Raw genomic sequence first — 26,466 nt, forward strand, 5'->3', positions numbered from 1 at the left:
GCTTGTATTTTTTGGTACTTTTGTTTATTTTCAATCTATAACTAACTAACCTTTTCTTTCCTTATATTTTCTAGTTATTTCCTTTCATTAACTTCTATGCTCGTCTTCTGGGGTTCTTTTCTTATTCCAATTTATAAGTAACTAATCTATTCCTCGATTCTAGCTATTTCTTTTTATAATTAATAAAAACAAGTTAATAAAAAAAGATGACTAGAAAATATAAGGAACGATGAATAGATTAGTTAGTTATAAACTGGAATAAGAAAAGTGCCAAAAAGACAAGCATAGAAGTTAATGAAAAGAAATACCTGGAAAAATAAGGGAAGAATAGATTAGTTAGTTATAGATTACAATAAGAACAGCACCAAAAAGACAAGCATACAAGTTTATAAAAAAAAGATGACTAGAAAATATAAGGAACGATGAATAAATTAGTAAATTAATAATGGAATAAGAAAAGTACAAAAGAACAGTCGGAGAAATAATTAAAAGAAATACGTGGAAAAATAAGGAAGGAATAGATTAGTTAGTTATAAATTGGAATAAATAAAGAACCAAAAAAGACAAGCATACAAAATAATAAAAAGAAGTAAATAGATAAAAATAAGGAACAAAAAATAGATTAATTATTTATTGATTGGAATAAGCATAGAACCAAAAGAGACAAGCATAGAAGTTAATAAAAGAAATACCTTGAAAATAAGGAACGAAGAATAGATTAGTTACTTATAAATTTGAATAAAAAAGCACTAAAAAAACAAGCATATAAGCTAATGAAAAGAAATAACTAGAAAAATAAGGAACGAAGGACAGATTAGTCAGTTATAAATTGGAATAAAAAAAGAACTGAAAAAGACAAGCATACAAGTTAACGAAAAGAAATAACTAAAAAAACAAGGAACGAAGGAAAAATTACTTAGTAATAGATTGGAACTAACTAGAATTAAGTAGAAAATATGCGGAAAGAAAAATAGATTAAATTGTTATGGATTGAAATAAGAAAAGTACCAAAAAGAGGAGCATAGAAGTTAATAAAAAGAAATACCTGGAAAATATAAGGAACGAAAAATAGATTAGTTAGTTATAGATTGCAATAAGAACAGCACCAAAAAGGCAGGCATACAAGTTAATAAAAAGAAATGACTAGAAAATATAAGGAACGAAGAATAGATTACTTAGTTACAAATTGGAATAAGAAAAGTATCAAAAAAACAGGAATAGAAGTTAATGAAAAGAAATACCTGGAAAAATAAGGGAAGAATAGATGAGTTACTTATAAATTGGAATAAGAAAAGCACCAAAAAGATGAGCTTAGAAATAATAAAAAGAAATACCATGAAAAATAAGGAAAGAAAAATAGATTAGTTAGTTATAGACTGGAATAAGAAAAGGACTGAAAAAGACAGGCAGAAAAGTTAATGAAAAAAATTACTAGAAAATATATGTAACGAGTAAAAGATTAGTTATAAATTGCAATAAGAAAAGCACTAAAAGGACGAGCACAGAGGTTAATAAAAAGAAATAACTGGAAAAAACAAGGAAAGAATACATTAGTTAGTTATAAATTGGAATAAGAAAAGTACAAAAAAGACGAGCACACGTTAATAAAAATAAATAATTAGAAAATATAAGGAAAGAAAAATAGATTAGTTAGTTATAGACTGGAATAAGAAAAGCACTGAAAAAGACAGGCAGAAAAGTTAATGAAAAGAAATAACTAGAAAAGATATGGAACGAGTAAAAGATTAGTTATAAATTGCAATAAGAAAAGCACTAAAAAGACGAGCACAGAGGTTAATAAAAGAAATAACTAGAAATATAATGAACAAAGAATAAATTAGAATAGATTGGAATAAGAAAAATATTAAAAGACGAGCATAGAAGTTAATGAAATAAATAACTAGAAAAATAAGGGAAAAAATCATTAGTTAGTTATAGATTCGAATAAGAACAGCACCAAAAACGCGAGCATAGAAGTTAATAAAAAAAATAACTAGAAAAATATAAGGAAAAAAGAATAGATTAGTTAGTAATAGATTGAAATAAGAAAAGTACCAAAAAGACGATCATAGAAGTTAATGAAAAGAAATAACTTGAAAATATGCGGAAAGAAAAATAGATTAAATTGTTATAGATTGAAATAAGAAAAGTACCAAAAAGAGGAGCATAGAAGTTAATAAAAAGAAATAACTAGAAAATATAAGGAAAGAAAAATAGATTAGTTAGTTATAGATTGGAATAAGAAAAGTACCAAAAAGACAAGCATACAAGTTAATAAAAAGAAATACCTGAAAAATAAGGAAAGAAAAATAGATTAGTTAGTATAAATTGGAATAAGAAAAGTACCAAAATGACAGACATAGAAATTTATAAAAAGAAATACCTGGAAAAATAAGGAACGCAGAATAGATTAGTTAGTTATAGATTGCAATAAGAACAGCACAAAAAAGACAGCATACAAGTTAATAAAAAGAAATGACTAGAAAATATAAGGAACGAAGAATAAATTACTTAGTTATAAATTGGAACAAGGAAAGTACCAAAAACACGAGCATAGAAGTCAATGTAAAGAAAGACCTGGAAAAGTAAGGAAAGAATAGATTAGTTAATTATAGATTGGAATAAGAAAAGAACCAAAAAGATAAGCATAGGGGTTAATGAAAAGAAATAACTAAAAAATATAAAGAACGAAGAATAGATTAGTTAGCTATGGATTGGAATAAGAAAGGCACCGAAAAGACGAGCATACAAGTTAATAAAATAAATAACTAGAAAATAAAAGGAACGCAGGATAGATTACTTAGTTATAGATTGGAATAAGGAAGGTACTAAAAAGACGAGCATAGAAGTTAATGAAAAGAAGTATACAGAAAAATTAAGGAAGAAGAATAGATTAGTTAGTTATAAATTGGAATAAGAAAAGCACCAAAAAAGACAAGCATATAAGTTATTAAAAAGAAATAGCTATAAAATATAAGGAAAGAGGAATAGATTAATTAGTTATAAATTGGAATAAGAATAGAACCCAAAGAGACAAGCATAAAAGTATTAAAAATAAATAGCTAGAAAATATAAGGAAAGAGGAATAGATTAATTAGTTAAGAACCCAAGGAGACGAGCATAGAAGTTAATGAAGAGAAATAACTAGAAAAAATAAGGAAAGAATAGATTAGTTAGTTATTGATTGCAATAAGAAAAGCACTAAAAAGACGAGCACAGAGGTTAATAAGAGAAATAACCAGAAAAATAAGGAACGAAGAATATATTAGTTAGTTATAGACTGGAATAAAGAAAAGTACCAAAAAGACGAGTATAGATGTTAATGAAAAGAAGTAAATCGAAAAATATGGAAAGAAGAATAGATTAATTAGTTATAAATTGGAATAAGAAAAGTTCCAAAAAAGACAGGCATACAAGTCAATAAAAAGAAATACCTGGAAAAATAGGGGAAGAAAAATAAATTAGTTAGTTATAATTTGGAATAAGAAAAGAACCAAAAGAACGAGCATAGAGGCTAATAAAAAAAATAACTAGAAAAATAAGGAACTAAGAATAGATTAGTTAGTTATAGATTGGAATAAGGAAAGTACTAAAAACGAGCTTAGAAATTATTGAAAAGAAGTAAATAGAAAAATATGGAAAGAAGAATATCTTAGTTAGTTATAAATTGGAATAAGAAAAGCACCAAAAAAGACAGGCATACAAGTTAATATAAAGAAATAGCTAGAAAATATAAGGAACAAGGAATAGATTAGTTATAAATTGGAATAAGAACACAAAAAGACGAGCATAGAAGTTAATGAAGTCATATATATATATATATATATATATATATATATATATATATATATATATATATATATATATATATATATATATATATATATATGAAGTAAATTTATTGCTATCAACAATTCAATATTATTTGCTTAGCATTGTCTGTCGAGCAGACTCTCTTTGACAGAGGAAGTTAATATAAAAAATCAATGTGCATGAGTACTGGGAATTTACAATAAATATATTACAATAAGACGTATGAGATATACATAAAGATGAGTACAACCTAAAATAGGGAGAAAAAAAATACAAGCATAAGTACTAGCTCTCCCACAGACAGGCAACCATAACAGTATAACATGTCTTTATTATGTTGTAAAACGTTCATGACAAAAAGGGAAAAGATTAACTTATGAGGATGATTGACAAGAATACAAATAACTTTTTCTTTTCTTTTTTAATTGGAGTTGATTACTAGTGCATAACAATTTTTTCAGATCGGCAGCCAGGGAATTCCATAATTGAGGACCGTCACATAACACACTTTTATTGTAGAGCATTGTGCGAAACTGTGGGCATATCAAATTAATATTATTACTTCTGGCATTATGTGCATTATCTATGAAGGTAAATACCCTATTTCCCGCGAATATATTAACATTTCTGTAGATTAGCAATAACACAAAATATTTCTTAATGAAGCTAAAATTTAGTATATATAAATGGAGATAAATATGACTAGTAGAATCAAATTTTCCCATAAACAAAATGCATCTAACAATCTTATTTAGGTCAATTAATAATTTACTTAAAAAAGATGGCCATGTAGATCCCCATATTGAGACACAGTAAATCAGGTGAGGATAGTATTGTGGTGTGTAATAGTTACTCAGCATAGACTCAGTTGTTAGTTGGTGGGGAACCCGATACAGTATCCCACATATTTTTTTGTTATTTTTGTACACACATCATTGATATGACAACCCCAGTTTACATTCTCATCGATGTGGACACCTAGAAATTTAGTGTGAGAGACGCGTTGGATTAGTTCACCTTTTAGTGATACTGGGGGTATATAATACTTTATTAAACGATTTTGAAAGAGTATATAGTTAGTCTTTGTGATGTTAAGGTTCAGGCTATTAGACTCTAACCAAGAATTTATTTGAATTAGTTCTTGTTGTAGGTTTTGGTGTAACGAATTAATATTTGTATCCGCTAATAAAAGATTTGTGTCATCAGCATATACAGTAAATCTAAATTTCGAACTAGAATGCACAATGTCATTGATATAGATGAGAAAAAAGTATAGGTCCTAGAATAGATCCCTGAGGCACACCTTTAATGATAGGCTGAGAAGAAGAATAGACAGAATTGCAGTAAACATTTTGTGACCTGTGACTAATATAACTCTTAAACAGCTGGTGAGGAGTTCCCCTTATTTCCACGTGCTCTAATTTGTCCAGAAGTATGTGGTGATCTAGAGAATCAAAAGCCTTTGACAAATCAAAAAATATTCCCGCAATATAGAATTTACCTTCTAAGTATTGATAAACATTATTGATGAACTGAAGAATTGCAGTTTCTGTAGAGTGCTTTGATCTGAACCCATGCTGACATTCTGCTAAAAGACTATTGTTTTCTAAGTGATTAACTAATCGGGTAGATACTGCTTTTTCAAATACTTTACTGAAAGCTGGAAGTATGGAAATGGGACGGTATTTATTGATGGTATATATATATATATATATATATATATATATATATATATATATATATATATATATATAGATATATATATATATATATATATATATACCAATTCTATATGCGATAAATAGAGATATAAAGAGAACAGTGAACACAACATAACCAAATTACCAGGTAAAACAAGTTATCTAAATATACTAAATCCGTAAGTGATTACGCAAAAGTGGAGGGAGATTCATATAGTAAACCGGCACTACATCGCATACGAAAGCCACGCAATAACTGAAGGAGAGAGGGAGAGAAAATATAGATTGAGAGAGATATGAAAAGCGTGTGTGTGTCGAAGTAAGGGATGGATGATACGATAGCAAGAGTAATCGAGAATGTAGCAAAGGACATCTCGAGGGCAGAGGGAAGTTAAGAGGAAAAGCCAGAGTTAGAGAGAGAGAGAGAGAGAGAGAGAGTTCTGGAAAGTGAATCAAAATATGGAGAGGAGGGCGGAGAAAGGAACAACACAAATGGAATGAAATTGAGTGACTTTATGAACTGGAGGGGAAAGGAAAACGGCAAAGGGCGAATGTCATTGAAGAAGACTGTCGGAACGGAACTAGCAAGAGGACAAAGGAGTTTTTAATAGAATTCGATCAGACGGAGCGAAGTGGACTGGAACGAAGGTGGAGGAACAGAAGTGGATGGAGTGGCGCAAACCTGGACGGAATAGAAAGTGGAATAGAAGTTGATAAGTGGTGGAATAGGAGATAGACAGAAAATAGAAAAGTTGACGGAATTGAAGGAATACGGACGGAAGGAAGAGGGAATAAAAGGTGAGATGGAAGTTGATGGAAGGTGGAATAGAAGATAGAAGTTGATAGAAGATGGAATAGAAGGTGGAATAGAAGTTGATAGAAAGTGTAATGGAAGATAGAAGTTGATAGAAGGTGGAATAGTAAATAGAAGTTGATAGAAGGTGGAATAGAAGTTGATAGAAAGTGTAATAGAAGATAGAAGTTGATGGAAGATGAAATAGAAGGCGGAATAGAAAATGGAGCAGAAAACGAAGTAGGTGGAATGGAAGTGGTGGAGTGGCCCGAGCCTCGACGTCGTGTTATGACAATGTGGCGAATTTGAGTTTTGCCGAGGGAACGAATGAAGCCCAACGAGGAAATAAACAGCGTGGAAATGGGGAAAGCACTCTCAGGAGGTGTTTGATAAATGGGCGTATTACTTGAAGCGCTTAGGAATATTGTGTCCCTGTGCATTAACATATTAGATTATCGAGTTTCTCCATTACCACGATTAATACACCCATGCGCTTTCCTTATCGCTTCATATTCTTCATTATAACTTTTGCACCTGGATCTCTATCACATAAAACCTGATTAAGGGTCGTTTTATAAGACATTTCGCCGCCCAAGAACACATATTTGACAAAGCTTTCGTAGGAGTTGTGGGCATTTCCAGGAGTAGTTTTATGACCCTGGTGGTAGTCTGACCCTTTTTCTGTACCGTGAACCTGAAGAAACACATATTTAACAAAGCTTTCGTAGGAGTTGTGGGCATTTCCAGGAGTAGTTTTATGACCCTGGTGGTAGTCTGACCCTTTTTCTGTACCGTGAACCTGAAGAAACACTCATTAGAACCCGACTCCCCCCTCTTTGTCCTTTAGAAATAGCTGATGTGAGAAACGAAAGTGCCTTGTAGATTGTTAAGTTCCATTCAATAATAATTCCTGCACTTTCATTTAGATAATCAGTGTATAACAGATTCACAACAGCCTCATTATCACTACTGTTACGTTAATTGGTTCAGATTAATTTCAGAACTGTCTCTAAGCTTTCTGTCTATATATCTTCCTGTCTGTCTGTTGGTCTGTCGTATTTCTACTGGGTGTTTATTTGCTTCCCTCTCTGTTTTCCTATGTCTTCTTTTTTTCCTTTTTTCGCAATGTCCTAATCTCCCTCTTTCGACTTGGTTACATTCATTAGACCTTCAGGCATCGACATAGATTCACACCCATTACGTCACCCATTATTTCTCCATTTTTACTCTCCATTATCGACCCTGCATCCTTATTACTTCCTTAAAGCTGACTCTCAAAAGCCTTGTGTTTCTTCTCGGCTTCCTTCATCAATAGTCCGTGCATCCCGAGACATTTACATATTCATTGCATAATCATGAACGGACACAGCGCTGATGGGATTCATGCGAGGCTCTCCTGATGGATAGGATGGAGCAGGGACCCTCGATGAATGGCGTGGGGGCGTTGTGTGTGTGTGTGTGTGTGTGTACGGGGTGGTGGTTCTGCTTGCTCCCTCTCTCCCTCCTTGCCTCTCTCCCTCTCTCCATCCATCCATCCATCCATTCATTCTTCCTCGCTCTTCTCTCCTTATCTTTATCTGTTTCTCAATTTGTGACACGATTTGTATGAGCATCTGCCTTTTTCTTGTGTGTGTTTGTGTGGGTGGGTAGGTGTGTGTGTGTGTGTGGGTGGATAGGTGTGTGTGTGTGTGTGTGTGTGGGTGGGTGGGTGTGTGTGTGTGTGTGTGTGTGTGTGTGTGTGTGTGTGTGTGTGTGTTAATGAATACCCCTCAGTTGTTTTCAGGTACCAGTGAATGCATGTGCCTTTAAAAAATATATATATAAAAAAACACTCCCCTCACTGGCCATTGAAATCCAGACTGGGGCGACGAATAGTGGGCCAAAAATATTCTTGGCTGCAACAAATACACTTTTCTGGCAACATTTATTCAATTTCCGCTTAACAAAGCAATCCATCATTTTTGACAGGCCATTTCATTAAGCCTTACGAGTAATAAGCCCGTCAAAGAAAGCGGGAAAAAAAAGAGAGAAATTGGTTTTTTGTTTTGTCATTTTTTTTCGGGGGAGACTCAATAATTATTTCCTAATGAACGTAAATGTATTGAAAAGTTTTGTCCCAGCGGATGTTGGACTCGGGTTATGACTGCGGGTTGGAAAAGGGGGGGGGGTTGTTTTTCTATTATTAGTATCTATCTATCTCTATCTCTATCTATCTATCTATCTATCTCGATCCGCCTATCTATCTATACCTTACAATAATGTTACGTTACGAGGCAAGTTACGATTAGTGTCCATAAAGAAAGCAATCAAAAGAAGTATTGAAGAGATAGGAAGGGAAGGGAAGGGAAGAGGTGAGAGGAGAAATGAAGAAAATATGAAAAGAAAATAGGAGAAAAAGAGACAAAAAGAAGAAAACAGAAGAAAAGAGAAAGAAAAAAGAAGAGAAAAAGAAAAAATAGTGAAAGAAAAAGAAAAAAAGAAGAAGAGACAAAGAGAGCGAGAGAGAAAAAGAAACCGGAAGAGAAAGGAAGAGGCAGAAAAGTATGTGAGAGAGAAAGAGAAACCGAAAGAGACAGAGACAGACAGAAACAAAGACAGACCGAGACAGGGAACACGAACTCCTACCTGCTCTTCCTTCACAAACCAATCAAGCAAATCACAGTTTAAACAAATTTCAACAGGTGAGCGAATCAACATAACACAGAGGCAGGAACGAACGAGGGAGTGACAGCAGGCAATGAGCTTACCTGCGGGGTGCCGGCGACTCGTTAATTAATCGAAGCACTCAAATTCGAGGGTTAATATGACCAGGTAATCAGATTGAGCCAACACAGGTGATTGATGCTCCGTGATGCTGCCCCGTTTGAAGCTCTGGGATAAAAGTGAAGTGCCTCTGAATATTCCTTTTAAAGATAAAGCGCTGAATTATTTATTTATCTCCCTCTCTCCCTCCCTTTTGATAGTATTCATTAACGGCGTAAATTAATTAATGGAGACGAGGAGAAACTGGGATATCATCATTATTATTATTATTATTGTCGTTAGTAGGGGCGTTATTGTATTAGCACGATTATTGTTGCTATTACGAGAGCTGTTATTGTTGTTATTATTAGTATTATTTTGTATGAGAGAATATTACGTCAAAAGCAAATTTTCTCCTCACTTATTTTGGGTCAATGTTCTATGATTTCTTCCAGGTTCCAATTTATCTTTTTTTTTTCCTCTTCTCTCCTATTTTTCCTCTTCCCAACAATTCTCCCCTTCCTCTCCTCCTTTTTTTTCTCTCTCTCTCTCTCTCTCTCTCTCTCTCTCTCTCTCTCTCTCTCTCTCAAAATCTTGTCACGTACTTGTCTTCTTTTTTCCTTTCGCCTTTATTGTTTCCAGCATTTTTATCATCATTTTTCCCTCCCTGTTTTATTATCTTTTTCTTTATTTTTTTTTCCTCACCTTTCTCCTCTTTTTGACCCTTGCCTCTTTCTTCCTCTTCCTGGATTCCACATTTTTCCCTCCATATTTTTTTTCTTTACATATAATCTCCTTTGCTCGTTCTTTTTAAATGTGCCTCAGCCTTTCTTTCCTTCCTTCTTGCGTCTCTATCTTCTTCCTCTTTTATCCATTTTTCTGTTCTACTTACTCCTCCTCTCCATCTCCAGCCTTTAAAATTTTTCTTCTTTCATATTTTTTCTCTTTTTATCATATTTCCCTCTGCCTCCTTTTTTTTTATAAGCTACCTTCCTTTTTCATCCATTTTTGTGTTCTACTTACTCCTCTCCACCTCCTGGCTTTAAAATTTTTCTCCCTCATATTTTTTCCTCCGTGTTTCGTCTCCCTCTTTGTCTCCTTTTTCCATATTAGTTTCTTGTCTCTTTTATGCCTTTCTTCCTTTTATGTTTTTTATCCGTTTTCATCTTTCCCTTCCCTTCCTTTTTCTCATATTATCTCCCCCTTCCCCTTGCCCCTCCTTCCTATCTCTCTTCCTCTGTATTTTTTTTTCGTTTTTCATCTTTTTTCATCTTCATCTTTTTTTTCATATAAGCTCCTCCTTGCTTCCTGTCACCTTTCTCTGCCTAACGTTGTCCCTCCTTGCATGGTTTCCTTCCTTCCTTCCTTCCTTCCTTCCTTCTGGTATGTTCTGCTCCTTCCTTCCCTCCCTCCTTCCTTCGTTCCTATCTTTTCACTTTCTTGTAATATTCTTCTGCCTTTGTCACTACTCCTCTTTTCTTTCCAGTTTCCTTTCTTTTTTTCATTTTCTTTCTCCATCTTTCCTCCTCTTCTTCCCTTCCTCCCTCTATACTATTTTCGCTTCTTGTCTTCTCCCTTTCACTTTTTCCTTTCTGCTTTCCTTTTTCTTGCTCTCTTCTTCTTCGCTTCTCCATTATTTTCTCCACTTGTCTCTTCTTCTCTTCCTTCCCTTCTTTTTCTTTCCCTTGTCCTTCTTTTCCTCCTCCTTCACTTCCTTCCCTTGTTTCTTATTTTCATTTCTTCCCTTTTCCTTCCTTCTTTCCTATCCCTTGGTCTCCTCGTCCTTCCCTTCCCTTCCTCACTTTCTTTCTTACTCTCATTTCTTCCTTTTCCCTTCCTTCCCTTCCTGCGTGAGACAGCTTGAAGGAATCGACTGCCTCTTCCTGCCTCGTTACCCTCAGAACACATCCCTAAAGAGAGTTCAGACCTCCCCCCTTCGAGGTCAAAGGTTACTAGGAGGTCAGCTTATTCTTTAACCCTTAAGTCTTTGGTCGTTCCCTCGCTGCACCCTCATGTGACCTCGATGAAGATATCAGTTCGAAAAGTATCCCCTTTCTCTCTCTTCTCGTCCTTGCTGTCTGTCTCTCTGCTTATTTAACAATCTATCTACCTCTCCTGTGTTTGTCTATCCACATTTCTCTTTTTCTCTTGCTCTCTGCCTCAATCAGTCTATCGATCAAAATATCTATCAGTTTAATATTATCCTTTCTCTCTCCTTCTCGCCCTACCCGTCTGTGTATCTTTCTATCTATCTATCTAGTTCTCGTCCCCCGCTTCGCTCCGCTGGTCAAGAGTCTGGCGGCTCTTTTGACTCGTAATGAAGCTTCAAAAATGTTTGTTCGGCGGGGAACTAAAACAAACCTGGATGATTCGTTTATTTGGTGCTGCTGTTTGGATTTGGGTTCTTGCTGCTCTTTGTTGTTGCTGAGAGTGGATAGCGGAAGTGCTGGTGGTTGAAGAGAGAGAGAGAGAGAGAGAGAGAGAGAGAGAGAGAGAGAGGGAGAGGGAGAGGGACAGAGAGGAAGTTAATATAATTTCTGTCGACATTAGCATTAAAAAAGAAATAATTAAGCTGAGTGACGAGAGAGAGAGAGAGAGAGAGAGAGAAAGAGGTTGAAAAGGAGAGAAAATAAAAGTTAAGAAGGTAGAGAGAATTCATATATAAGGAGGGAGAGACAGCAAGACAGGTAGGAAAAGAGAGAGAGAGAGAGAGAGAGAGAGAGAGAGAGAGAGAGAGAGAGAGAGAGAGAGAATGGGGGGGCGAGGAGGGAGTGTGAGCAAGTCGCTTTCCTTCGTCTGTCACAAAGTTTCCCACCGTCGTAAGTTTCGCCCGCTTGGAATAACTCCCGCGCGCCGATAATTCAGCGCCCGCCTCAGCAAATTAAAAAAACTCATTTCCGAGAAGAAACCTGAAAGAGAGAGAGAGAGAGAGAGAGAGAGAGAGAGAGAGAGAGAGAGAGAGAGAGAGAGAGAGAGAGAGAGAAATAATAATAATCAAAATAGGACAGAGAGAAAGAAAAAAGAAAACAAAATAAAGGAAAAAATAAGAAAAAAGAAAAAGAAAAAAAAGAAAGAAAAAGAAAAGAATATATAAAGTTTAAAAAAATAAGAAGAAAAAAGAATAAGAAAAAAAAAAGAAAAAAAGACGACAATATATCAACGTTCCCTCCAATAATATCCAAAAAAATCAATCCCCTGAAAAAAATAGCAGAAGTAATGGTTATTTTTCATGACTATTACGTCCTCACTTTAATCTTTTGTTTTCCTTACATTCGCATTTATAAACCTGAATTGAACTGACGTTTAGCTCACTGGTTTTAATTTGATTCGTGGGTTTTGAGAGCCAGTCGCCGTCTCTACGTTCAGCAGTAAAGAAAGGTCAGGTCGCGCGCGTGTGTGTGTGTGTGTGTGTGTGTGTGTGTGTGTGTGTAATTCAGTAAATAATAAATCTCTAATCTTGGCTTTTTACGTCGCTTTCGATTATAATTCTCTTCCATCCGCCATAAAATTATTTCCCTGTTGGGTTAGTTCAGGGTTAAGCGCTTCCTCGTCAAGGGCTTAATCACGGTTGTTGGTTTTTTCGTTTTTTTTATTATGCAAACAAGTCCTAAATTGTTTCTATCGTTTTTATTTGTAAACAATTTACAAATTTGTAAACAATTTACAAACACGTCCTACAGTTTTTTTTATCTTTTTTATTTACAAACACACAAGTCCTACAGTGTTTCTATCTTTTTTTTTTATTTACAAACACACAAGTCCCACAGTGTTTCTAGCATATTTATTTACAAACACACAAGTCCTACAGTGTTTCTATCTTTTATTTTATTTACAAACACACAAGTCCCACAGTGTTTCTAGCTTTTTATTTACAAACACACAAGTCCCACAGTGTTTCTAGCTTTTTATTTACAAACACACAAGTCCCACAGTGTTTCTAGCTTTTTATTTACAAACACACAAGTCGTTCAGTGTTTCTAGCTTTTTATTAATTAGAAACACATACACAAGTACTACAGTTTTTTATTGCTACTTTTTTTTCACCTCAACAGCTTAATCTTTTTTTTCTCTCTTTTATTATACAAACACAAATCCTACAGTGTTTCAAGCTTTTTCATTACTACCACTTACACGTCCCACAGCTATTTTTATTCTTTTCTTCTATTTTTATTTCTCTTCTTTTTATTCTTTTATTCTTTTTCTTATCCGCGCCATTAGCTGAACTCGCCCGGGCCCGTCTCTTGACATTCCAATGAGATGAATAACCCAGCCACACACACGTGCACTTCAGAAAGTCACTGAAAGTTCGACACGCCTGATTATCCTTTACCTGGCCGGAACACCTGTGCAAGCCGGGACCGTAATCCCACCTGTGTGTACCTACGAGTGGGTGCTGTTGTTGTTAGTGTTGTTGTTGTTGATATTGGTGGTTGTGGTGGTAGTGGTGGTGTGTGGGTTGCTTCTGTTGCTGTTGTTGTTGTTGTTGTTGTTGTTGCGTGTGTTGCCTTTCTAGCGGCATATATCCTAAAAGTCTCTCCTTGTTCTTTTCATTATTTTTTTTTAATTCTCTTGTCTCGTTCTACTCTTTTCCATTCTGCCTGAAATCATCCTTCGTTATTCTTATTTATTATCCATATTCTTTCTTTTCATTGATGTTTTATGCCTAAGTCTCCAGTCTGTAAAGCTATTTCATTACTGTTGGGAGTTGTGTGTGTGTGTGTGTGTGTGTGTGTGGGCGTGTGTGTGTGTAGGAGCGTTTACCTGAGATTCCCGTGGTAATGAGACCCGCCAAGGTACAATAGGTGATCTCTCTCTCTCTCTCTCTCTCTCTCTCTCTCTCTCTCTCTCTCTCTCCTTCTTCCTGCCAAGTCTGAGGGCGAATAATAATAGATAACAATGTTTGGCTATGAGAGGGAGAGAAGAAAGGGCGAGGAGGAGGAGAAAGACAGGAAGGAAGAAAATAAGACGAAGGGAGAGAAGAGACAACAAGGGAAGGAAGGAAGGAAGGAAGAGAGGGAGGAAGGAGGAAAGGAGGGAGGGAGATACTTTTAAGCTGCATAGGCTGTGAAGGTATAAAAAAAAGCGTGTGTGTGTGCTTGTGTCCGTGTGCGTGTGTGCGTGAAGGGGAAAAGAAAAGAAGGGGAGAGAAGGGATAAACTGAAGGGCACGAGGGAAAGGGGAGACACTGGAAAAACAAAGGTCTTGGAGAAACGTTAAAGATAGAAAAAAATTGTAAATTGAATATAAATGGAAGTTAGGATGGAAGGAGAGAAGGAAGGCGATGGCTGCTGGAGGCCTCGAGTGTAGAAGGGTCATTCCTGCCTCCTGTTGCCCTTTGTTCATTCCTGCCTCCTGTTGCCCTTTGTTCATTCCTGCCTCCTGTTGCCCTTTGTTCATTCCTTTTTATTCAATTTTTCTTAATCCTGTTCACTACACATTGGTTCCTTATTTTCTCTACCTCCTCTTTATCTGTTCCTCGTCTCTCTTGCGATACTCTATTTTCTTTACTCCTATACGCTACATTTGCCTTCCTTATGTTCTCTTTATCTTTATCTGTTCCCCGTCTCTCTTGCTTCCTGTTTCTCTTTTCGCTTTTCCCTCCCAATCTCTTGTTCATTCTTCTATACTTCTCCACTCTATATTTTCCTTCTTTATCTTCTGTTTCTAGCTCTCTCTTTTCTTTTATCCTGTTTCCTTCCTTTCTCCCTTTTATTCAGTCTTCCTTATTCTTATATACTACAGTTTCTTTCCTCATCTTCTCTCCTCTCTCTTTTATTCCCTTTTGTCTCTTTGTCCCTCCTTTTTATTAATTTCTCCTCACTCATTTACACTTTCCTTTCTCATCTCTGTTTTCTTTCTATATCTTATTTTTCTCTCTCCCGTCTCCCGTTCCTTCAGTTTCCCTTCGTTCCATGGTTTATTTTTTTTTCTTCACTCCTATAAAGTTTCCTTGCTCATTTTCTCTTACCTCTTTATTTCTCTTTCCCGTCTCTCTTCCCTCCTCCTTATCCTCCTTCCTCTATCCCATTCTCTCTTTCTCACCCCTACGTACTACTTTTTTCCTCTTCATCTTATCTATATATACGTTCATATGTATCTCTATTTCCCTTCTCTGTTTTTTTCCCGTTTCACTTCGTTTCTCTCTCCTATTCATTTTGCCTAAGTCTTCCTTTTCCCTTTTCTTTCTCCATGTCTTTCTTATTTACTTCTACTTACTTCCTTTCCTTCCTCATCTTCTTTCTGTTTCTCTATCTCTCTATCCCGTCTCCCTTTTTTCTCCTTCCTTCTACTCTTTTCTTTCTCCTATTCGTTCTTATTCACTCCTACTTACTTCCTTTCCTTCCTCATCTTCTCTCTATTCCTCTATCTCTCTATCCCGTCTCCCTTTTATTCTCCTATATCCTATCGTTCCTTCTTCGTATCCATTCTATCTTGTTTATTATCCATTCTATCTTGTTTATACTCTCATTCCTCACCTCTCAATCTATTGATTCCTTCCTCTTTTTCTCTCTATTCATCTATTTCTATCTATCCCGTCTTCCTTTCCTTCTATATCCCTTCGTTCCTTCTTTCTATTCATTCTGTTATATACTACACAATCCTCGCCTCTCCATTCTACCCTTGCTTTCCACTTTTCTCTCTTATCTCTATATCTCTATCCCGTCTCCCTCTCTCTCGCACTCACTTCCCTTCCAGCACTCCGCTCTTACAAGACTCATTTTCACATGGACTATAATCTCCTCTCATTCAGATGCCGACACCCTCTCCCCTGCACAGCTTTCGAGACAAACTTCCTAATCCCCCGAGCGCCCTTCTCGATCCACTCATAACACGTCTTACAGCTTCCAATATCATCTACACGCCATCTACACACCCTCTTTTGTCCCATTTTTCCCTTTGCTAAGTCCCTGCGCGTCTAGGTTGCGCCCTCTCTCTCTTTCTCTCTCTGGGGTTCTCTATCTCTTATTCTCCCTCTCTCTCGCTCTCTCTTGCTCTCTCCCTCTCCTCATCCCCTGCAGTCAAAATCAAGTAGTTGTTTTCGTGGCCAAGTTGAGAGACAAGCGAAGGGAAAGTTTTGTCAACACTGTCCGTCTCTCTCACTCACTCTTTTCCTCTCTTTCTCTCTTTCTTTCTTCTCTTCTCTTGTCGTGTGTCTTCTTTGTTTTGTTTTTGTTTTGTCTTTCTTCGCTGTCCACGTAAAGTAAGTAAGGTGTCTTGGGTAATATAGGCGTGTAAGAAAGATGGATGGGAAGTTGGAAAGAGCGAAAGAAAGGAGGAAGGAAAGACATACAGAGAACCAGACAGACTGATTGGCGTTTAAGTGAAAGGAAGAAGAAAAGAAAAGTAGAAAAGAAAAAGAATAAACGAAAGAAACTTGGAAGGAAGGAGAGACACACATAACCGGACAGACATGTGTGAGAGAAATAAAGAAAGAAAAGAAAAGAATTAAAGAAAACTGGAAGAAGACAAATAACCAGACGGACAAACAGACGTATAAGTGAAAGAGATGAAGAAGAGAGGAAGGAAAATACAAAAAGAACAAAAGAAAGGATGAAAGAAAGGTGGAAGGAAAGAAACATACACACACAAAACCAGACAGAGAGACAGACAGACATAATATGACTAACTGACAGACAAACAGGCAGAAACAATAAGGGAGAAACAGAGACTAAAAAGCACGCCTTGACGAAATGAACAACAACGAGACGGCTGAGAGAGAGAGAGAGAGAGAGAGAGAGAGAGAGAGAGAGAGAGAGAGAGAGAGAGAGAGAGAGAGAGAGAGAGAGAGAGAGAGAGAGAGAGAGAGAAGAGAGAGAGAGAGAGAGAGAGAGAGAGAGAGAATAAGACCCAACAGGACTATGACAGACCAGCAGGTAGATAGGAAGGAATAAATGAATATAAATAGAAATAGAATGATAGGTAGATAATAATAAATAAAGGAAATATAGATAGATAGGAATAGATACACAGAAATAGAAATAGAGAGATAGGTAGATAGAAATAAATAAAGGTAAGATAATTAGATATAAATATATAAATAGAAATTGAAAGAAGATAAACTAGAAAAAAACAGGAAAACAACATACGAGAAAAATACGCAAAAAAACAATAATAAATGACTTTCAGATTACCAAAATAAAAGCGAAGATCAAGACAAGAAAATAAACAAAATAAAGGAAGACAAGAAGACGGAAAAAACAAGCAAATAACAATAAAAATAATACCCCAAAAATACCAAAAGCAAACCACACCACAAAACAAGAAAACAAGCAAAAAAAAATTGGAAGAAATGAGAAAACAACAAGCAAATGACAATAATAATCCACCCCAAAAAAACACCAAATTCAGCACAGATCAAAACAGAACGAGGTCAAAAAAATAATATATGGGATCAAATCTTACGCCCAGGAGAGTCCAAAAAACAACATATAAAGACCTTGATAGAAAATGGATGGGAGCGTGTGAAGGCCGGAGGAAGGACAGGAGAGAGGGAAGCAATAATTGAAACGTGACAAAGGGGAGGGAGAGAGGGAGGAATGGAGAGAGGAAATAGATGGAGGAGGGAGGAGAGAATGCCGTGATGAAAGGGGAAGAGAAGCACGGAAGACAGGAGGAGGGGAGGAGAGGAGGGGAGGAAAAATAATAACTGAAGGTGCGTGAAAAAGGAGAAAAGGGGGAAAGAGGAGGAGGAGGAGGAGGAAGAGGAGAAAAAGATCAAGTGGAAAATATGAGAGAGAGAGAGAGAGAGAGAGAGAGAGAGAGAGAGAGAGAGAGAGAGAGAGAGAGAGAGAGAGAGAGAGAGAGAGAGAGAGAGAGAGAGAGAGAGAGTTGAATCCAAAGAGAAAAAAGGGAAAACAATCTGAAAATATTCTTGTAGTAATATTTTTACCGCTTTTCTTGTTCAGGTCATCCATGTTTGTGCGTGTGTGTGTGTGTGTGTGTGTGTGTGTGTGTGTGTGTGTGTGTGTGTGTGTGTGTGTTTATGAGTGTTATTGTCATGTGTACGGCCGTGTAAACAAGTGCAGGGGGCATATTGACAAGGATGGAGGTGTCTGTGTGTGTGTGTGTGTGTGTGTGTGTGTGTGTATCGCACCATCTGTAAGACAAATTAGGCAGTGTTGCAAGGCGAATGTTGCATATGGAGTTTGTGTGTGTGTGTAGTGAGAGTTCGCATGTCTGGTCTACTAAATATACACGCTTACTGAAATATGCAAGATAAAACATTCACTATTAACATGCGAATGTACGTAAAGTTTGATCACCTTCTCTCTGCTATGTGGGACAGGTGAAGGACAAAACATATTAGAAAGAGGAGCTCCGAGGCCGACCTTCCTCATGAGACAGGGACAGAGACAGACGAAGGACATAATCTGTATCATCTCATCGCCTTTCAGTATTTTCTTTATTCAAGGGTAGAGTAAGAAGAGGAATCGGGTTAGAGGGGAAGGTACAGTTGGGAAGAAAGGGAACGGGAAAGACAGTGAGAAGTGAGAGCATATAGTTGAATAGTGTACGTTTGTTCTATGTCCTATCATCGCCTGTGTTTATTATTCTTTATTCAAGGGTACAATTAGAAGAGGAAGTTGGTTGGTGGAGAAGGTACAGGAGGGAGAGAAGGAAAGGGAAAGACAGTAGGAGTATATAGTTGTATTGTTTCGTTAATTGTTCTGAGGTGTATATTCCCCTCTCGTCATCCCCAACCTCCCTCCCTCCCCCTTGCACAGAAACACACGCACGCACATACTCACATGTCCTCTCTCGTAAACTGAATATTCCTTTCCACGAGAAAACTGCACACACACTACATTCTCTATATATGGAATTCTGCTTACTGAAAATCCCTGTCACTGTACTCTCTCTCTCTCTCTCTCTCTCTCTCTCTCTCTCTCTCTCTCTCTCTCTCTCTCTCTCTCTCTCTCTCGCTCTCTCTCTCTCTCTCTCTCTCTCTCTCTCTCTCTCTCTTTTCTTCCGTGATTTGAGGTCGTTTTTCGAGGTCGTGGTCTTCGCCTTTCCTCACACTCAGAGTCCTCTTTGAGTCGTCTTTCCTTTCCCTCCTCCTCGTTGTTTGCTCGCCGCTGTCTGTCTGTCTGTCGGTCTCTGGGCGGGAGCGAGATAAAGGGAAAAGCGGAGTGAGTGATGGGTTGCGTTGCAGGGGTGGTGGTGGTCGTCAAAACAAGTCACTCGTATGCAAAACAAAGCAATTAGATCTCATAATGTAACACCAATGAGCTTCCTCCTCCTGTTCGTCCTCTCTCCCTCTGTTCCGCCTCCAACCTCTCCTCTTTCTTTCCTCCTCCTCCACCTCCTACTCCTACTCCGGCCTCCTGTTGTTTTCTTCCTATTCTTCCTCATTAACATCCTCCTCATCATCCCTGTCTCCCTCCTCTTCCTCCTCTTTATCCCCCTCATCTATCCTGTCCCTTTCCTCCTCCTACTCCTACTCCTCATCCTTATCCCTATCCTTTTCCTTCTCTTCCTCCTCCTTCTCCTCTTCCTCATCTTCATCTCCCTTCTCATCCTTAGTCTCCTCCTCCTCCTCCTCCTTTTCCTCCTCCTCCTCCTCCTCCTCCTCCTCCTCCTCATTCGGCCTTCAGATGTTTTTTTTTTTTAACAATGGCGAGAGAGAGGAAGAGAGAGAGATTCAGAGAGATGCAATTTCGCCATAATAATAAAATAAAACACAGACCAACGCAACCACTCGAGACCAGCGGAGACGAGGACGACGAAAAACAATTCTAAATCTCACGCCATAAACTTGATAATCTCTCTCTTTTTTTATGTTTCCCCTTCCTCCCTCCCTCTTCACTCTCCTCTCCCTTTCTCTTTTCCCTTGTCTCTTTCTTTCCATCTTCTCTCTCTCTTCTTCTCTTCATCTCTCCACTCATCTTTTCTGCGGCCGGAAAAAGAGAGACACACAAATTAAATCATACCAATCATGAAGAGGGCGAATTAAAAAGAGGGAAAAGGACGAATGGAAATGAGTGAGAGTCGCGTCCGTTTGTCCTTCATTAGGCGTGCCAGCTCCCGGGGGCTCCACAAGACTAACTGAAGAGGTGTTTGCCAATACCAGCGAAGTCGAGAGAGGGAGGAAGGCGGGATTGATTGTGGGTGGAAGGGAAGATGAGAAGCAAGGCGAGATTGAGAGGGTATTGGAATGGTGGAAGTGAAGGGAAGGGAAAGGGAAGTTAAGGGAAGGGAAGGTGAGACGGATTATGAAAGGGAAGGGAAGGGAAGGAGAATTGGATCGTTGGAAGGAAGCTGAGAGGGAGGCGAGAGTGATTTTGAGAGGAAGGGAAGATTGGAAGGAGAGATTGAAGGATATTGTAAGGATAGAAGGGAAGAAAAGGTGAGAAGGATTATGAAAGGGAATGTAAGAGAGAGAAGATGAAAGGAAAGGTGAGAAGGGAAGAGGAGAAAGGAAGGGAGAAGGAAGTGAAAAGGATAAACGAAATGACAAAAGGATAATATGGACGAGAGAGAGAGAGAGAGAGAGAGAGAGAGAGAGAGAGAGAGAGAGAGAGAGAGAGAGAGAGAGAGAGAGAGAGAGAGAGAGAGAGAGAGAGAGAGAGAGAGAGAGAGAGAGAGAGAGAGAGAGAGAGAGAGAGAGAGAGAGAGAGAGATCGTTCTCTGTGTCTTTGTCCAGTAATGATGACAATAATAATAATAATAATAATAATAATAATAATAATAATAATAATAATAATAATAATAATAATAATAATAAGGGAAGAGAAAGAAAACATTGCTTGAATTATATGTTTGAAGCAGCATTTTAACTTTTTCTGCCTTTTGACTCTAAATTACACTGGAAAAGGAAGAGGAACATTGAAGTAGGTATCCCCTTTAAAACTCTCCTCGTCCAGTGCCTTATGAACACACACCCTAGACTTGGCACCTTCATGAACACACTCCCAACCAGCCGTACTAAACCATATTCTTTTAACACTTCTTTAAATGCGACCCAGATTATTTTAGCCATCCCCTTCTAGACCCATATTTAAGCCCTTTGATCGTACTGAGAACTGGGTATTTACCACGTCTGTTTGTTAGTTTAATGCTTGTCAGAAGGGGCGAGGCAAGACTTTGAAGTGTCCTAGTGTGGAGAATTTTCGCTACTCCCTCCCCACCCACCCTGGCTAAGTGATGGTGGTAACAATGCTTTTAGGGAAGGTGAAAGGAACATGGCGTGAATGGGGGCTAGATTAAGGCGTGGTAGGAGAGTTTCTTACACTGGCAGAACCATCAATCTTTGTTGTTACGTACACACACACACACACACACACACACACACACACACACACACACACACACACACACACACATGCACACACACATACACACACACACACACACGCACACACACACACACACTTAATCACAAACACAAACACACACACACACACACACACTGAAACCTGAATCCCATATCAACAAGCTCACATTAAAGGGAAAGGTACTACAAACACTCTAATGCAATGAGAAATATAGCGAAAAAACATAAGTAAATAGAAGGACGAGAGAGGATAGGAGAGAGAGGAGGAGGAGGAGGAAGAGGAAGAGCAGCTCAGGTCTGTCCATTTTTAAGTCCTAATGAATAAACCTGCACTCAGTTTTTGTAAAGAGTTTGACAGTTGAGACAGGCTGAAAATAATGTAAAATGAAGCGGGAGAGAGAGAGAGAGAGAGAGAGAGGGGTGGGGGGGGGGGTGCTGAGACAGATAGACAAACATACAGGCAGACTTATTTATTTGTTTACGCCCAGATATTATTCCTCTAGTTTGCAGGAATTATGATCAAGTTAATGAAGGGTACCTAGGCTAGATTATTACTGTGTCACCTGCAGCGCTTAATTATTACATAAGAACATAAGAACGTAAGGAGTCTGCAAGAGGCCGGTTGGCCTATACAAGGCAGCTCCTGTACACTCAACCCCACCTAACCTCACCATCCATGGCTTTATCTAACCTCTTCTTGAATGTATCTATGGTATTGGCACCCACAACATGGCTCCCAAGCCTGTTCCATTCGTCCACCACTCTATTAGTGAACCAATTCTTGCCTATGTCTTTGTTGAATCTGAATTTGTCTAACTTAAAACCATTTCCACGCGTCCTACCTGGCTCTTTCACTCTCAAAATTTTATTGACATCCCCTTTATTAAATCCCTTCATCCATTTATAAACTTCGATCAAGTCTCCTCGCACCCTTCGCCTTTCTAGAGAGTGTAGATTTAACTGCTTTAGCCTGTCTTCATAAGGCAAGTTCCTCTAACCATGTATCATATTCGTCATCCTCCTCTGTACAGATTCTAACATCTTGATATCCATTCTATAATAGGGGGACCAGAACTGAACTGCATAATCGAGATGAGGTCGAACTAGTGCTAAGTAAAGTTTGAGGATGACTTCAGCGCTCCTATTGCTCACGCTCCTTGAGATGAAACCTAGTACTCTGTTTGCCCGATTTTTAGCCTGAATGCATTGAGCCCTAGGACGGAGGTCAGCGCTCACTAGGACTCCTAAGTCTCTCTCCCGCCCAGACCTGCTTAGAGGAGTGTCATTTAAGGAGTAATTGTGTAAGGGTTTATTCCTACATACACTCTATATGCTTCACTTCCAGACTTTGAATTCCATCTGCCACTTCCTCGCCCAATCATATAGTCTGTCAAGCTCATCCTGGAGAACGGTAGCGTCGCTGTCTGATTGGATTACTCTACCGATCTTGGTATCATCTGCGAACTTACTGACATCGCTACTGATTCCTGTGTCCAAGTCATTGATGTAAATAATAAAAAGCAGAGGACCCAGCACCGACCCCTGTGGGACTCCACTCGTAACACTGCCCCATTCAGATTTCTTACCATTGATTTGCACTCTCTGCTTCCTACCACTAAGCCACGCCCTGATCCAGCTCAAAACTTTCCCATCTACGCCGTGAGCCTGTAATTTTAGTAATAGCCGGTGATGAGGGACTTTGTCGAACGCTTTACTGAAATCTAGATATAATATGTCATAGTTTTCATCTCTGTCCACCGCCTCGATTACTTTAGTGTAGAAGGACAACAGGTTAGTAAGGCAAGACCTACCCTTTGTGAACCCATGTTGTGAGTCATGAATTAAATTATGCTTTTCTAGTTGGTCCCTATTGCTCCTGGCTATAATCGACTCTAACATCTTTCCCACAACTGATGTTAAGCTAATTGGGCGATAGTTTGAGGTGGCTGACTTGTCTCCCTTTTTGAAAATCGGCGTCACATTAGCTACTTTCCATTGATTGGGCACATACCCAGAATTTACTGACATAAGGACTTCCTTGCACTCTTTCAGAACCCTTGGGAATACTTCGTCTGGGCCCGGCGATTTGTTTTCTTCAACCTACCAATCTCATCCTGGACTACTTGCCTAGTGATGATCACATCCCTCAACTTGTCGTTCTCGTCACCCTCATATATCTGAACTCTCTCCGGAATGGTTGTTAGATTTTCCTGCGTGAAAACTGAGAGGAAATAGTCATTCATCATTTGGCTCATATCTTCTCCATTCTCAACGAGCTCGCCCTTGTTTGTTTTCAACGGTCCAATTCTGTCCCTTGTTTTCGTCCTGTACAATTTGAAGAAGCCCTTGGGATCGCTCTTGGCCTCGTTGGCTACCCTAATCTCATAATTTCTTTTTGCAAGGCGGGTGTTCTTCTTCACCGACCTGGCTAGCTCAACATACCTACCCCTGAGGTGGATCTCTCCGTTCTTTATTTTCCTATAAATTCCTCTCTTCAAGCCTATTTCATGCTTGAGTCTGCGGGTCATCCATTTGGGGTCGTTATTTTCCTTCCTACGTGCTTGGTAAGGGATATGCTGTCTCTGACCCTCTGCAATTTCTCTAACTAAATTATTGTAGGTCATTTCTACATGGTTCCCCTGTCTTTCCGGTTCCAGCCCTGAGATCTGGCCCTCATCCAGCCCTAAGGTTTCCCAAAAGTGTTACCTTGTTCACAGGTGTTGGCGTACCTTCAAAGACTCTAGGTGCTCCCAGCTCGCCTGTCCTACGGCTCAGTGACTCTGTGAGTGTTAATTAATATTCAGATGTAGACGAACAGCAAATTCATATATGCATGTGAAAACGTACGTTATGTGTGTGTCGAGGGGGTGGAGGGAAGGAGGGTGATGGGTTTGTGTGTGTGTGTGTGTGTGTGTGTGTGTGTGTGTGTGTGTGTGTGTGTGTGTGTGTGTGTGTGTGTGCATCAGATTACCTTTAATAATTTCACACTGTGTTTCAAATTCGCTGTACGCAATATGAATTCAGGGATTTCCAGGAAGGTTGAACATGATCTATATTTTTCCCCAAAGTCTCGTATGCGGCGCTTCAGTCTGGCTCAGCTGACCTTGATAATGCATTAATGGAAACACTCCCTGACTATTTTCCTAAACTGTACGGATGGAATGGGATAGAATGCAGAGAACACTTATGTACATTAATATGGCAAAGGAGATAGAGAGAGCGTTAAAAGAATACCACTTAACACACTCTTTCCATTATATACAAAAGAATATGCCCAAAAAGAAGTGAACGAGTTAATTTTGAGGTTCATCGAGTGTACCCACGTGATAGAATTGAAGTCGTACATTAATATGAAGAGGAGAAAGTGCCATGTTTAAAAGAATACCACATAACACTCTTTTTCCATTATAAACGGAAGAAGATGCCAAAAAAAGAAATGACAGAGTTTGTTTTGAGATTCATCGAGTCTACCAACGTGATAGAACTAAAGTCATAAAATCCGAGTGTATAAATATCATAAAATTACGTATGTATAAAACTAAATGTTGGTTCACATATTCATTGGCCAGAATATATTACACGAAAACGGACATTTAAACAGGAAACAAATCTAGCACAAAAAATATTGATATACATGAATCCAGTGTAAATTTTAGGTATGTTAACAATAGTCCGGAAAAAATGTTTAAATCCCACAGAGTCCATATTACAATGAGGAGAATGCGAGAGCTGGCAAAATTAAGCAGTGGAGACAACACACAACAGGAAGGTGAAGTAAAATAATTGCATAGCGGCCAGGGACTGGAGAGGGACAAGAATTCTCGGAAATGTAATATAGATTCTGAAATGCGGAGGGATAAAGGGGCATGAGCGAGGAATTTTCTGAAAAGAGGAAGCAATGTCGAGGTATTTTTATCATGCAGAAACGCCTTGACGTCTGGTGGGTGGATGACAAAGCTCTCGGGAAAGGGTCGCAGTGTTTCCAGAGTAAAATGGTCTCCTCTGATGGGGTAACACTGGACTGGCCTCGTACCCGAAAGATAAGAAGAGGAAGAGAAAATTGTTGAATGCGGGAACAGGCAGAATTTTATAACTGAAAGTGAAGTATGAGACATGAAAATACTTAACGGAGAAAGGAAGAGAGAGAGAGAGACAAATAGATAGATAGACAGATAGAGAGACAGAGAGAAAGAGATAGATAGAGAGAGAGAGAAGCGGAAAGAAAAGAAAACCGGGAAAAACATTCATATTAACATTTTACGTATTCATTAGGCACATTGTCCGGGGCAAAATGTTTCTCTTTGGGCGGAATAAGATTAAAAAGGTTGTTTATATTTCTTGCGGCGGCGAGAGCAACAAGAAACAAGGAAGGAAAAGAACGTGGAAATAAAATTGTGAGATGAAATATGAAGCAGGATATGAAACGGGGACGAGAGAGAGAGAGAGAGAGAGAGAGAGAGAGAGAGAGAGAGAGAGAGAGAGAGAGAGAGAGAGAGAGAGAGAGAGAGAGAACAAAACATAGACCAAACAAGACCCAGCGAGACCAGAGTAAAAGTAGCGCAGATCATATGAAAGTTTAACATCGCCCCTTCAAAAAATACCAGTGTAGAATTTGATAGTTATCCAAAGACCCCATGAAAGACCAAACGATACCCAACGAGACCAAACGAGACCAAACAAGACCCAACCAGACCCCAGGGCCCAGGGCAAGACGGCAGCCCAGCAATCCTCACCCGCGGCACAAATATTGACTCGCTAATGCCTGCGACCTCTGGCGGCGGAGGGCGGCGGCCTCGTGGTGATTCTCTCCCTCCCCTGTGTACCGGACTGAGGGGAGGAGAAAGGAGGGAAGGAAGGGACAGGAGGAGTGGGAGAAAGGGAGGGAAAAAGAGGAGGAGGAGGAGGAGGAGGAGGAGGAGAAGTAGGAGGAGGAAGAAGAGGAAGGGCAAAAAAATATAAATGACAGGAAGTATAGGAAGGAAAGGAGTTACAAAAAAGTTGGCTACGTAGGTGTTTGGGAACTGGTGAGATGCTGAAGGAAGGAGGAAAGAGGAAGACCAAGGAGGAGGTGCAGGAAGAGCAATAGAAGACATAAATGATGCAGAGAAAAGCGGTACGAAAAGTCTGTAGGTATTAGAAAGACA

Source organism: Eriocheir sinensis, chromosome 33 (assembly GCF_024679095.1).
Source record: "Eriocheir sinensis breed Jianghai 21 chromosome 33, ASM2467909v1, whole genome shotgun sequence".
Classification (NCBI taxonomy): domain Eukaryota; kingdom Metazoa; phylum Arthropoda; class Malacostraca; order Decapoda; family Varunidae; genus Eriocheir; species Eriocheir sinensis.